Source organism: Meriones unguiculatus, chromosome 2 (assembly GCF_030254825.1).
Source record: "Meriones unguiculatus strain TT.TT164.6M chromosome 2, Bangor_MerUng_6.1, whole genome shotgun sequence".
NCBI lineage: Eukaryota > Metazoa > Chordata > Mammalia > Rodentia > Muridae > Meriones > Meriones unguiculatus.
Window position 1 is genome coordinate 107,281,969 of NC_083350.1, and position 13,437 is coordinate 107,295,405.

The window sequence follows — 13,437 nt, forward strand, 5'->3', positions numbered from 1 at the left end:
CTGACTGCTGGTTACAGGAGGGGGAGTCTTGACGTCAATGTGAGATGGGGAGGCCAGAATGAACTTGCAATATGGGTAACAGCAAGGCTTTTTTTTTTTTTTAAATAAGAAAGAAATGCCATTTAAGGGGAAGTTAGCATTTAAGATTATTTCTTCCTTTAACAGGTCACTTCACAGGGACCTACTCCCACTTAGTAATTTACAAAGGCAGCATTGTAATCATTATAAATATCCCCTTAAAAAAATTTCAAGAAGTGATAGTTGGAAGGGTGCATGATAGATTTTTTTTTAAACAACAAAAGCATATTTTTGGGTGTTTCATTGTAGATAACATAGGGAGACAGCATAGAATGTTTCCAAAGTAAAATGATATGCCAGTTTCTTTGAAGGACAAGTGACATCATCTATTTCCTCTCAACCTTAACTTCTTCCTCATGGCTCATAGGGGAACTTGATAGCAACTTGTCCATGGGTCCTATCAACTGAGAGGCTGATTTTGTCTTCCTGTTTTTTTTTTTTTTTTTTTTTTTTTTGTGTGTGTGTGTGTTTTTTTTTTTTTTAACAATACTTAGTTCAGACCTTATATCTTTTATTTTCAATTTTAAAAGAGTTTTATTTTATGTGTATGTCTATGTACCATGTCTATGCAGTGTCTATGCAGGACGGATCTGCTAGAACTGGAGTTACAGATGATAGTGAACTGCCATGTGGAATGAACTCATGTCCTCTGGAAGAGCAGCAAACGATCCTAACCACTGAACTAGCAATTCAACCCCTATCTTTTCACTTGAGTATTCCACGACAAGAATTCTCTGATCCCATACCAGGTCTTTCTCCATTTAATTCATCCCTTGCAGTATAGCTAGAAGACTCTTTCTAAAACAGCAATTTGTCATTTGTATGGTTTATAGTCTACTCTCAATCTGCTTTTCCTGACTTACATCCAGAATCCATGTCTACACTACTAGCTCTGCCAAGAGACCATGGCATTCAACACTCAACTGTAGAGGAATTGAAATTCAGAACATGGCTGTTCTGGCAAGAGATCACATCCAAAGACCTTCTAGGTCTGTGTCAGTCAGGGTAATAACCTAGAAGCTTCCAGGACTAGACCTAGGTTAGCAGAAGGAGGCAGTAAGCCTCCAGGTAACAATTGAAAATAAAAGTTCTTTTTACACCCAACTTCATTGAAAAATTATAACATATGAATCATGCAAACCATACAAGAATCCATGTTCTTCTCCCTTTTTTGACAAAGTATGACATTCCTTAATGGAAATTAATTAAACATTCATTTAACCTCTTAGGTATTTCTGATTTTCAATATCTGTCTATCTATCTATTTATCTACCTACCTATCTATCATCTTCTATCTGTCAATTATCTGTCATTCTAATTTATTCTTCATGTGTCTATCATTTATCATTCATGTACATATATGCTACCTATCATCTATCTGTCTTTTTATCTCACTTAGTTACCATTTATCACTTAAGTAGGTATCTACAGCCTGTCATTTTCCTGGTTTTTAACTATTAGATGTTATTTAATGATGCCATGATAAAAAGTTAGAATTTAGCTCCTCTGACTCTTGTTCTATGTTGGTTTACTTTTTAAACTGGGCACCAGTGTCTCTGTTTGCTCTGTCATTGTTTACAACCCACACTGGGCTGGTTGCCACTCCCAGAAGCTCATCAGTCATTTACACTGGGGATGTTGAGTCCTTCCACTTGACATTTTGTTGTACAGTTGGACCAAAAAGTTTAAGCTTTCTAATCTCTGTTTCTTACTATCAAAGCTGGGTTAGATAAAGTTCCAAACCTCAGAAAAGGAGGTTCAGCATTCCCAGTAGCTACTGGTTGGGCCACATTACCAACCTGAACTGAGACGTTCTTCATCTATGACCCCAGCAAGGGGACAGCAAACCCCCAGTGCCATTGTGTCCCTTTCTGCCTTTTTTTGTTTCTTTCCTCTCCTTCTAATAACAAATTCTGAGCATTGTAACCCTCTTACGAGGCTCAGCTTTTCTAGAGTGTGGAGGAAAGTTGTCAGGGGGGTTGCTAGTTCTCGCTTGGTACTTAGGATGTTGCTGTAGCCTGTCGCTGTCTTACTCTAGCTTGAACAGGTTATCCCCTTAGAACTTCTGTCCCCACTATTCTCTTAGATCTTGGGGCCTCCTGTTTAGACCGACTGCTTCTTGAATCCAATACTTTCCTTTTTCTTGGTCTATTGCCTCATATTGGCAAAGCATATTTTCTAGAAGTTTCTTAGAAAAAGAAAGGTGCCTAGGGAAAAATTCACAGTTTCAAAAAGATTTATTTTACCTTTTTAATTGTTTATATGGTCTGTGTATGTGTGTATGTGTGTGTGTATTCATGTGTGTAGTACCCATAGAGGCCAGAAGATCCAACTCAGTGCTTCTTGCACACTGGTCTAAATCCTGAGCATCCATCTAAACAATAATAACAACAAACCTTACATGCCTTTTTTTTTTAAGTTAAGCCTTGATATTTAAATTATTTGCTTAGATGTGGATTTTATTCCTGCTTTTAAGACAAGTTCTTATGTAGCTCAAGCTAGCTGGCTTCAATCTCCGTATACAGTCAGGGAAATCACTGAACTCCTGATCCTCTGGGCTCTACCTCCTGAGTGCTGGGATTACTGGTATACAGCACAACCTATGTGATTCTGGGGACCAAATTCAGTTTCTCCTGCATAGTAGTCAAGTATTTTACCAGCTGAGCTGTGTTCCCAGTCCTGGATATGGAATCGTGATTGGAAAGGCACCATTCTTTATTTCTTCTTTATTATTTTGTTATTATTCATTTATTACATACAATGTATATAATGTAAAATGATACTATAAATAATATTATTATATGGTATTTGTTTTTACTAACCAATTATATTGCTAATAAGTTTAGTATTAAAGCAAACATTAATTCTTTATATATTGCTAGGTACCCTATCACAGAAAATTTTAGCATTTTAAAAAAGAGAATCTGAAACATTTAAGATGATGTTGTTCTTGGTGTGGGCTTTGTTGACAAAATGTCAGGTGTCAATAGTCTAAGACATTTTCTTGAGGTTATTTTTGTTCTTGTTTTGTTTTGGTTTTTTCTTTCTTGGATAGTTTCCTACTTTTCAGTTTCAGGGTTATGTCATGGATCACATAAACTACCTTTTCACATTTCTGCATTCTTCTGGGCTCTGGGGACAAGGTAAACAGTCCTGTTTTCCTGGACTGTGCACGTTTTAGTAGTGGAGCTAGAAAGTTAAATGGGCAAAATGAAAAGTACTTGATGAATGCTAGACAGAACAAGCACAGGTCAAGAAGGTGTGTGTGTCTCTGTGTATGTGTGAGGCATTGCACTTTTAGACGCAGTGGAGGACTTCATTCAGAAAGTGAGGTTCCGGCGAGACTGCAGGCATCCTTGAGGGATGCTTTCCAGCCAGGAAGTATCAAGTTCAAAGCACAGATGCACGTAAGGAGTAGTGAGCGTATTTGACTCTAGTGAAAGGGGCTCTGGGGGCATCCAGGGCATGAGGCTAAAAGCAACTGGGATGAAGATCATGCCCAGGATGACACACAGGAAAGGGGCCACGAGAAGGTTTTGATCAGAAGAGAAACATGATATGACTCTGTCTTACGGTGATCACTTTAGGCAGCACATTGAGAATAGGATGAAGGAGGGCAGAGACAGGGCAGGCTGCCTTTTGAAACTACTGTAGAAAGCGGGGAAAGAAATGGCTTGTGTCATGTTAGTGGCAGCAGGGACTGTGGAGTGTGTTGGGTTTCTCTGTGTCCAGGACAGAGTGTGTCATGATGTGTAGACCAGACAGTATTGAAGCTGTGAGATAAAGAGGAAGCAATGATGCCACCAAAATTTTGGCTCAAGCCTGAGAAAAATGAGTTGCCAAAAAGAGAATGAGGAAGGCATACAGGAGAAACTGCTCTTATTTTTTTGAATGGAGGGAGAGAAGTGAGGGTGGTAAGTGAAATGTGAAATTGGATATTGGTCGTGTAAGACAGCCTTATAACACACTCAGACACGAAGATCTGCATTTTGGGGGAGGCCCGTGGCCTGATTTTATAGAGGGGGAAGCCTATAGAATATTGATAGTTTATAATCCTCAGGACTGCACACGACAGCTTGGGGAGGGCTCTCTGTGGATTCTAAAGAGACCTAAGAGCTACTTCTGAAGACCCTGCCCTCCTGAACAGGCCACTTGCTGAATGAGGAGCAGCAGAAGAAGTTGAGAGAAATGCAGTGAAGTAGAAGCAAAAGCAAGTGTGCTGTGTGCCACAGCCAAGCAAGGGAAGGGTTCCAAGGAGGAGATGACCCACTTTGCCCAGTCCCACAGAGAGCGGAGCAAGACGAGGACTGTGAAACCACCCACTGAAGGCAAAAATAGCGTGTGTGGTGGGGGAGGAAGGAACGTGAGTGCACTAAGAAGGGGAGGAAGGAAGGGAGCGATAGACAACTCTTCCCAAAGAAAATAGAAACAAGGTCAGCTTGCATTCTAGGTTGGATTTTTATTAATTCATGTCACCCAGATATTATGCATCGGGTTCTTTTATTTTCCATTTCCTAATTTTTTTAAAGCATTTTATTTATTTATTTTATGTATGAGTGCTCTAACCGCATGCCAGAAGAGGGCATCAGACCACACCATAGATGGTTGTGAGCCACCATGTGGTTGCTGGGAATTGAACCCAGGACCTCTGGAAGAACAGCCAAACCATCTCTCCGACCCTCTCATTCTTAATCTTTTGGTTCTGCTTGCTGGGAGCATCTTCAGTTTCACAGAATCCTTTGTTGACTGGTCCTGCTATCGTTTTCACTTCAAGAAGCCTTTCTTTTTCTTGTTATTCCTAGGAACTATGAGCTCTGCCCTTGTTCTTCATTTATCTTTTTTGTGTGTGTGTATGTGTGTGTTGAAATATAAATATATGTGTGTACTAGCAGCTTTTCAACTTTGGTTTTGTTAGCCTTTTCTTTTCCTAAAATATTAGAGGGTACTTAAGATATCTAAAATGGTATGAATGATAATACACATAATCCTCAACTGTATGACATTTAGGCTTGGGGTTGTACCTCAGTAGTAAAGTATTTGTTTAGCACATGTGAGGTCCTAGGATTGATCTCCTATAAATTGTGCAGTTGTAACTCCCATATATGTGATAAATATGTGCCCATTCTATATAATATATAAGGTAATATATAATATGTAACATTAATAAATTTTAGCATCTCAGTTTTGTGTTACAGTCTCATCCGATTTCCTAAAGTGATTCAATTTTTTTTTCTGAAGCTTATTCCTTTTTGTAGTGATCTGTTTCTTCTATGTCTAAGTCAGTGTCCTGCTCTTTTCCTGTTTGTTTTAATCTGTTTTTCCTATGAAAAGATTCCCTGGCTTAGTTAGACATCCTTGTCTGTCCATTTGCAGTTATGAGCGGAGCCTAGAAAGCTTGGTAGAAACTTTTTGTGTGCGGATGGCGCTGTCCAACTGCCAGCTGTCCACGGCTAAGATAAAACCGAGATTCTCTTTCTCTTTTTCACCAAATGTCTGCTTCTACACTTCCCCGCTCTTGAGCCATCTGTTTTTTTCAGAGAAGAATTTTATAGTTTCCTGTGAGGGGCTATAACTCACTAGATTTTTGTCAATTCCATTTTTCCTGTATGACACCTTGCCTCTGTCCTCAGCCATGCTTGCCATTCGAGATCCAGTTTTCCTTGGGAGTCAGCATTTATTTTCTGTCCACCCTTGAGGATGGAGAATTTCTGTTCAGTAGGAATCAGTGGAAGGTACTTAACATTGCATACAAGTTTTAACCAGTCCTGTTTTCAGAACTGCTCTATCTGCTGTTTTCTGGAGATGCCTTGCGTTTCCAGTGCCGGCAGCTCTTGGAGGTTCTGAGGACCAAGTGTGCTCACCATGCTCGCACATCCCCACTGTAGGCTGTAGCTTTTGCCTATCTCCTCTCAGCATTCTCCATCCCAAGCAGACCTGTTACATCCATCTCAGTGATCCCTTTTCTCATACCCTTGCCACTCTAGTTTCAGTCAGCTGTGATCCAGAAAGAGATTTTGAAAGAATGAATGCACAATTCATATGAGTTTTATCACAGTATGTTGTTACCATTGTCCGGTTCCATTATGGCTTATTTTTAGTTATGCCCTGCGGTGCCTAATTTAGAATTTAGGTGTTGTCACTGGTAAGTATGGAGAAAATAATACAGTACATTCAGGGTTCATTATCACGCATAGTACCTAGCATCAATTACTGTTCCTTGGGGGTGAGGTATGAATCTTTTATTGTTTCCTCAATCATTTTTAGAAGTAATATATATATGATATTAATTAATATTGCTGTTATGCTCATTAACAAAAAATTTTTAAAATTGATAGGTTTGATAGAGTTTTTTTAGTATATAAAGATAGATTTTTTTTTCTTTCTGAGACAGGGTTTCTTTGTGTATCCTCGGTTATTCTGTAACTAGCTCTGTAGACCAAGTTGGTGTCAAATTCACAGAGATCTACTCCACAATCACCAGGCATGGATCTTAATTTTTTTTTAATTGTTTAAGCTTGAGAGGGAAAGAAAAGGATAGCTTTTGGCATTGGTTTATGAGGTGTATAAAGTCTCTGGATCCTGAGAAACCCATAGAACTTTTAAGCATGTTATTTGCTTAATAATCAACTTTAGTGAAATGTTGGTGGGAGAGACTGGAAATGAATTACTTGCTGAATTTGGGTAATTTAATTATTCACGTATCTTTCTTGGGGAACTAGGAGTGTGAATATAGTGGCAAACAAAAGAGATATAACTGGTACTGTCACTGAACATGGTCCCTTCCATATGTGTCCTTGAGGAGGATTGTGGGACATGAGGCTCTTGCTCTTTCTGTTTTCACTTTTCCTTGTCTTGATGAATGAGCTCCCTGGGCCATGTACTTCTGCCACAGGCCTAGAGTGATATGGCCCATCCATCACAAACTAACTCTAGAACAGTAGTTCTGAACCTGTGGGTCGAGATCCCTTTGGGGGTCTAATGACCCTTTCACAGGGTTCACCAAAGACCATCAGAAAACACGGATATTTAAATTACGGTTCATGACAGTATCAAAATTATAGCTATGAAGTAGCAGCATAATAATTTTATGGTTGAGCTCACTGGAGCGTGAGGAACTGTATTAAAGGGTCTCGGCATTAGGAAGGTTGAGGACCACTGAGCTAGAATCATGAGTCAATGCTAATTTTTCCCATTTTCACTGGATTATCTCAGATATTTTGTTACAGCCTAACCAACTAACACACTTTTCATGGCACATGTTTAATGGCGAAAGCAAAACAGAGTGTGTAAATCTTGTGGCTCTGTGATCAGATGACATTTCTGAACCCTTCATTTCAGACATATCTCAAAGCTGCCTAAAACAAGTAACTGTATGCACAGTCCTTTCAAATCACTTGGGTAACAGAGGGAGGAGAAATCTCATTAAAGCCTGTTCCTTGCCTATCAGCTCTTGTTACTCTCAGTCACCCCTCCCTGAAATATTTATGTAGAAGTAGAACCATCCTTATGGAATATTCAGAGCAGAGAACTCTTTGCTCTGAAGACATAGATATGGAAATGACCACCACTACACAATTTACTTCTTCTCAGTCATGCAGTGGTGAAGACTGTGTGTGTGTAGGTACATCGGATTTTCTCCATGGAAATACATGTTTGTTCTCACCACGCTCATGGGAAAGTTACCTACCTATGTTTAAGGCTTTAGGATCATAAAGACTTTGACAGCTTGACTTTTCCGTACATGCAGTAGCTATGTGAGCCTGGGCTTGTTACTGAATTTCTCCAAGCTTTCTTTGCGTCTGTCCTAAAATGAAAAGGGTAACGCTTTTTATTTTAGGACTGTTGTGAGAGTGAAATGAGAACAAATATTCAAAGCTCCCACGATAGGGTATTCTCCACTGACAGTGTGGAAGAAATCGTATGCATATGTATGTATGTAAATACAAAGATCTAGTCTCAGTGGTTGTATATTCATTTGTGCCTTCAACCTTTTTTTTGCAAAGGCAGAGTTAATAATGACCTGTTTCCTGGGACTGAGTCAGATCTACTGGCCCAAGGAGTCACTGTTTCCTCACAGCTCATGCAGTGTCCTCCATGATTAAACCCCATCCGCTCCACCCATACTCTGCCTCTTAATTGCCTCCCACCCACCCTTACAGGACATGACTTTCCCTTTCTCCCACTCCAAATGATTATGCAACAGTCAGGATGCTCTTCTGGAGCCCTTATAAGAGCAAATTGAAGATAAATAATTATTTCAAGTGAGAAATGAGGCAATTTGTCTCTCACTTCATCCACGAGTCAAGAAGTTTATTGGTCATGAGTTTTGATACCATCTTCTTCACTGATTTGGAATAAATCTGATAAGTTTTTCAATCTTGGTTTTAGATTTTCTTTTTGATAAATGATAACGAAATAAGCAGGGTGGCCTGCCTGTGCTCGTGATAGGTCCTGGAAGGGTGTCTGGCAGGAAGACGTCAGGGCAATCCAGAAGTCTGGACCTTTAATTTCTCTACTAAGATGATCTCAGGTTAGAGATTATGGCAACAAATTATGGAAAAGAAATGAGTCCTTCAAACTATTCTTCTTAGCTACTTTGTCTTGGCAATTGTCCTTATAGTTTTCGTTGTGAGCTTAGCTTTTAATGGCTGAGCCATCTCTCTGGCCCAGCAATGCTCCTTTGTTTTCTGTTTTTGCTTGGTTGTTTATTTTGCAGGTGGGAAGGAATGAAAGGAAACTCAAGAAAGGCCTAGAAGACCACACATCACAAAACTAAGCATGGCGTATAGGTGCTCATAGAGACTGAAGAGATAATTAGGGAGCCTGTATGGAGATGAGTTAGGTCCTATGAATATGGGTTATAGCTGTGCAAGTTGGTGTTTTTGGGGGACTCCTAACAGTGGGAGCAGGGGCTGCCTCTAACTCTTTTGCCTGCTTTCAGCACCTTTTTCCTCATACTGGGTTGCTTAGTCCAGCCTTGATGTGAGGGCATGTGCCTAGTCTTTTTATGTCTTTGTTATGTCATGTTTTTTCATGTCCTTGGGACTCCTGCTCTTTTTTGAAGGGAAATGGAGGAGGAGTGGATCTGGGAGAAAGGAGGGGGTGATGGCAGGGCTGGGAGGAGAGCAGGGAGGGGAAACTGTAGGAGGGATGTAATATATGAGAGAAAAAAACAAAACAAAACAACAGCAGCAGCTCCACCAATGTCAGAGTGTTCAGTTGGGGTTGAGGTAACAAGGAGAGCATCAGTTGTACCCAAGGACTGAGCTCACACAGCTTCCAAACAGACGTTGCTTTCTGTTTTTCTTCAGAAAGAACAACTTTCAAAAGTTAGGAGAAAACATTATATTTAGTGATTCATTCTATCCATTGTGCAATAGTTTATCTATCTAAAAACCTCTGGAATGTATTCCTGTTTTTAATCAAATATCATATTTTTATATGTTTTTTATAATTCCTTACATGTTACAAAGAACTGAAGTCTCCAAGGAAAGGCTGGAATGTTAGTCCCAGGACTCGATTTTTCACTCAATCCTTTCTTCCCATTCGCATTTACTGTAAATCACTCACTGTAATCACCTTCGATCTGAAACATGAAAACTCTATCACCTTTGTGGATACTGCACAGGAAATGCTAATGTGTTGACATGATCAGAGAAGACAGCATGTTACATAGAGTTGTACATTTTCTTGTTCTAGACTCTACAAACAGCACCCCACAGGGCTAGCATCCGCCCACTCCCCAAAAAGCTCTGACCTGTCACCACCACTGTGATGGGCTTAACATATTCTTCACTTATGGAAACCAAAGATAGTATTTATAGCTGTTAAAAGTAAAGGTGGTTTCTTCAGAACTTGTGGGTTATTTGTTTCATTGTTTTTCTTTTTCAAATGCCACTCTGAGGCAAGAGTGATGAAACTGAAAGGGCAGTGTGGTAGAAAGTGGCCAAGCTGAAGAAATGCTACATTCAGTGTTAAGAGGATGCTTCTTTCCAGGGAGGTGATGTCTGAGGAGAAAAGAAAAGGCTTACAATTACATCCCAAACCCTAGTGATTAGTTAACACTTGACCAGTTTAGTTAAACCCTAATCATTAATATACATTAACTTGCTGGATGCTAGGATTCCCATCACTACGGTCTAGGCTTAAAAACCCCTACTGCCCTGGTCTCACTTATCTGTGAGGAGAGTAAATGTGGTTATCAGTGTCGAAAGAGAATAGTGAGGCTGGAGGGAGGTGAGGGATTGACCAGTCTTCCTGTAGTAAGTTACAGTCACACAACAATGAGAAATTCTGGTGTGCTCTGGACAGTAAGGTGACTATAGATAATAACATATGTATATATAAATGTAGCCTGCTGAGTCCATTCATTGTTATTGATACGTACATGTTTGGGCCTATCCCTGAGAAAATTAATTCTCTCTCACTTAGCAGCCAGTAATTGTCTGTAACTCTTTATCCAGGAGTCAGGCCTTGGGAGATTTCCCCCATCCATGTTGCTATTGTCTTCATGCAGGTCTTGTTTAGGTAACCATGTTGTTCAGATTCGGGGTTGCTGATTCTGTCACATACAAAAGACATAACCTCACAGCAGATGTCCTGGTTCCCTGGCTCATACTGATCTTTCTTCTATGAGTCTTAGGTGTAGAAGCTAAGACTGTACTGGAGCTATATCAGTTGGGCCAGGCACACCATGGTCAGTTGTTTTCTGTGGCCAGCTGTAGATCTGTGTGTGATATTGCTACTCTATCAAGACTTAAGTTTGAATAACTCAACAGGTTGAGTAATATTAGCCACCATAGTCCAAACTAGGACCATTGATCACATCAGCAGACCATTTTAAGAGGACCTTCTTCCTGATCTTAAGGCTTTGGAGAAAGGGCACATTTTTAACATCTTTGAGTAATTTGAACAACCAGTTTTCTCTAATAGTAAAACTTAAATGGTGATAGGAGAAAGAGGACAGACCTGGCTTAGATGAATATTCCTTTCTTGCTCATAGCCTTTTCCTCCTCTTTTTATTTTGCACAGTGTCTCACTATGTACCTGTCACAGACTTCTATCTCAGGAGGCCGTGTTCACCTTGAGGAGCATGCCTCAGGTTAGGTTGACCCTTTTAGTATGCTGAGTCATTGCTTGGAGATTAAAAACTTTCTCCACCCCAATATTTTAATTCATTAAATTCCCAGATTCAGGTTCAATCAAGTGAAAGGTTCCCACTGTATAAGCAAAGACAAAACTCCTTGTTGCTGTATAATTACTGAGGAGGATCAGATAATTTACATTTAGTTCTTTAGAAAATTTCTAGACTGACAATACAGTGAAGGTATGGAGAAGGTACATACTCCCACACAGTCTCAACACTGCCTTCAGGTGCACAGCGTCCCCAGTGTCAACATCCCTCATCAACACTGTACACGTGTTACAAACAATAAGCCTACAAAGAACAATGTAACTGCCCCAAACACAGCTTACATTTGAATTCACTGGCTGTTAAACATTAGGTTTGGATAAATACACAACAACATTAATGCACCACTGTGGAATCGGCAGCGTTCTTGTTGTCAAATATAATCCTCTATGCTCTATGTAATTATTTTTCTTTCTTGTAATCCTTGCAAAAGCACCAGTTTATTTATCTAATCCTATCTCCATGTTTTCGTCTTTTCCAGAATGACATCAACTTGGAATCATACAGGAGGTAGCCTTTCGTATTGGCTCTTTTCACTTAGTGCTGTGCATTTAATGTGTCTATGTGGTTTTGTTTTGCAGTGTTTTTGTTTTGTTTTGTTTTTCTTGTAGTGGTATGAAGTTGAACTTGGGCTTTTTATATGCTAGCCAACAGTTCCACCACTGAACTACGTTCTAAGTTGACTTCATTTTTTTCTGTAGTTTGATAGTACATGTTTTTTTTTTTTTTTTTAAATTTATTTGTTGTTTTTGTTGTTGTTGTTGGTGGTGGTGGTGGTGGTGCTGGTGGTGTGTGTGTGTGTGTGTGTGTGTGTGTGTGTATGTATGTATGTTTATGTACTGTGTACTTGTGTGGAGGTCAGAGGACAATGCTGGGAAGTGGTTCTCTCCTCCCACCTTTACATCGTGGTTTCTGGGGATTCGACTCAGATTTGATCTTTGCTTGCTGAGCACCTTGTTGGTGTATTGATGGTTTATTTCCATTTAGCACAGAGTGAAACCTCACTATATGTATAAGAATTTATTTATTCACTGATGAGAGACATTTTGGCTGCAAGCAAGCTTTCACAATTATGACTGAATATGGAACATTCACTCACAGGTTCCTGCATGAACACACGTTTTCAACCCTATGTACTAAACATCAAAGCTTGTGAATGGTGTGTCACACAATCAGTGTTTGGCACAAAGCGGCCAAACTGTCTTCCACAATGCTCGTGCCATTCTGTGTTCCACCAACAATGCGTTGAGTTCCAATCGCCCACACCCTTGTAGCAATTTAGTGTTTTTAGTGCTTTCAGGTTTGACTAGGCTTACTGTTGCTTACTGCATCTGCACACACACACACACACACACACACACACACACACACACTGCCATAGTCGGTAGGCATAGAAATAGCATTATTATTTCTGTGCAGAGAGAGACTGGAATTTCCTTAAAATGATGAGTATTATTGTAGTCCTAAATCTTTTGATTCCTCTTTAATAGAAAAAAAAAAAGCAAACAAGAAAACAAACAAACCAAAACAGAACCTCTGGAGATGTTAAAAAGGGGGGGTAGGAGGGACTGAAGAGATCAACGAGCATTGTTTTAGTTGAATTAGTAATAAGGAAGGGAAAAAAAGCATGTGTTCACTTGTAGCACTCAGTGATGATTATTTGAGTCAAGAGGTGGATGGGACTAAGTAAAAAGGGATGTTCCTTCAGTAGCATGATGATTCTGGCAACAGTCCAACCAGTGTAGCAAGACAGGAAGCAGCCTCAAGATGAAAATCTCTTACAGGTTGGCAACTGCCCAAAGCTGAAATGTTGACAGGGAAGTGCGGGCACACCCAAAAACATCCTGATTAAATTGCAGGTGTTGTGCAAACCCAAGTGGGAAGAGAAAATGTTCCGAACACCAAGCAGATTTTGCGGGTGGCCCTAGTGGTGTCGAGTGGTCGCTAGGCTCAAAGCTCAGGATGTCTGATGTTTTCCTTGTAGATTGGGGCCTTTCTCAGAGAATCATATTCTCTTTGATCTGAAAAGACTTCTCAGAACAACTTTCCCAGTGGAATTTCTTTTTTCCAGAAATAATTCCCTTCAAATGAAATCCTGTGACACTGCTATATAAAGTTAGAATGCATCTTGTTAGTAAAAATAGCTTTATGAGTTTAGTTTGAACAAG